General features: G+C 41.6%; 1 non-coding gene across 1 annotated transcript; it reads right to left on the bottom strand.

Moving 5' to 3' along the window:
- Positions 1-615: 615 nt before the first annotated feature.
- LOC132212854 (U6 spliceosomal RNA) lies at positions 616-722 on the bottom strand. The gene has a single exon (XR_009447800.1). It is a non-coding gene; the product is annotated as a U6 spliceosomal RNA (small nuclear RNA).
- Between the last annotated feature and the right edge of the window lie 1,034 nt (positions 723-1,756).

Here is a 1,756-nt window from a genome sequence, read left to right as displayed (position 1 = left end):
GGTTTTAAAAGAGAGAGGGAGTGAGGGAAGGAGAAAGAGAGAGAGAAACATGGATGTGAGAAACACATTGATCGGCTGCCTCCTGCACATTCCCCACAGAGGTTCCATAAGGGATCGAGCCTGAAACCCAGGGATGTGCCCTAACTGGGAATTCAACCAGCAACCTTTTGGTGCATAGGATGATGCTCAACCAACTGAGCCGCATTAGCCAAGGCTAACTGTACAAATGATTTTTGGCACAAATGATTTAACATCTCTCAGTTTCAATTTGCCCATCTGTAAAATAGGGAGGAGCACTTGGCTGGCATGAGATAACTATAAAATGCTTGGCTTTAGCCTATATTACCTTTTCAAAGACTTGATCTCACCAGACTGGATGTGCTAGGTGAACTTACATAATGTTGAAAATTTACTTTCCTGTTTCACCCTCCCATATTTATTCTATAACTGGCTCCTTGTTCTAATCTTTCTTCCCCCGGTAACGAACCTAGTCATTCCTTCTGCTCTTTTCATCATTTTCAGTTCAATGCCAAATCTAACTTCTCTCTACTAACAAAACCTTATCTTGTTGTCTGAGTTTGTTTGTTTGTTTTTTCTCTCTCTTTTTTTTTTGTTAAAAATATGGAACGCTTCACGAACCTGCGTGTCATCCTTGCACAGGGGCCATGCCAATCCTCCCTGCATCGCTCCAACCTTAGTATATGTGCTGCCGAAGAGAGCACTCTGAGTTTGTTTTTATCTGTGTTTTAGCCAAATTCACTCATAATCTCTTCTGAGTAATTCTCCTCTCAACTTAATGCAGACCCTGGAGCTCTAGCCACTGAGCCAAACTGGCCAGGGCTATTGTCCTACTCCTTGTCCCCATCCCATTCTGAGCTCTCTCTTAGAGTCTATAAAGAATTACTCAGTGGACTGAACAGATCAGACTCTCATACTCCACAAAGGATGTCATGCCAGGAATTTATTGAAAGCCCTCTTGCATGTCATTCTGAAAAATGCAATTTTTACTCAAACCATCCTGTTGTAATTTTGGCCTCAAAGAGGGCTAATATAATACTGACTTTCATATCACCATCTTTTCTGATTGTTTTCCATCAATAGATAAACACAGGCATTGCTGTCATGGGCACAGGAATATGACCCAGCCTTCAGCTTTCCCCTTTTCTCTTTCTCTTTCTTTCATTTACCAACTACAGAGGACAGAGAGTGAGCCCCAGTAAGTGGACTACACTAACAAAAATCCCGGGTTTGGCCAGGCACTCCCCACTTTCATCTCTTGGCATTCTTGCCCCAAACCATTACATTTCCAGTGAGAATGGTGTGTTTCATCTGTAACTTCAAATAGAGTGGGAAAATGAGGCCACTGCAGGTAAAATCGCATATAGCAGACACTTGCTGTTATTTCTGGCTAGCCAGCCATCAAAACTCCATTTCACTTGGGGGAACTTTCTCCGCAGCCCTGTATGTGCCTTGGTGAGAGGTAGGCACATTAGCCTAGATCAGTGATGGTGAACCTATGACACGCGTGTCAGAGGTGACACGCGAACTCATTTTTTTGGTTGATTTGTCTTTGTTAAATGGCATTTAAATATATAAAATAAATATCAAAAATATAAGTCTTTGTTTTACTATGGTTGCAAATATCAAAAAATTTCTATATGTGACATGGCACCAGAGTTAAGTTAGGGTTTTTCAAAATGCTGACACGCCGAGCTCAAAAGGTTCACCTTCACTGGCCTAGATGTTTCTTTTCTAA

Source organism: Myotis daubentonii, chromosome 11 (genome assembly GCF_963259705.1).
Source record: "Myotis daubentonii chromosome 11, mMyoDau2.1, whole genome shotgun sequence".
Lineage (NCBI taxonomy): Eukaryota > Metazoa > Chordata > Mammalia > Chiroptera > Vespertilionidae > Myotis > Myotis daubentonii.
The sequence above is the reverse complement of the archived record's forward strand: the minus strand, read 5'-3'. Positions and strand labels throughout refer to the sequence as shown.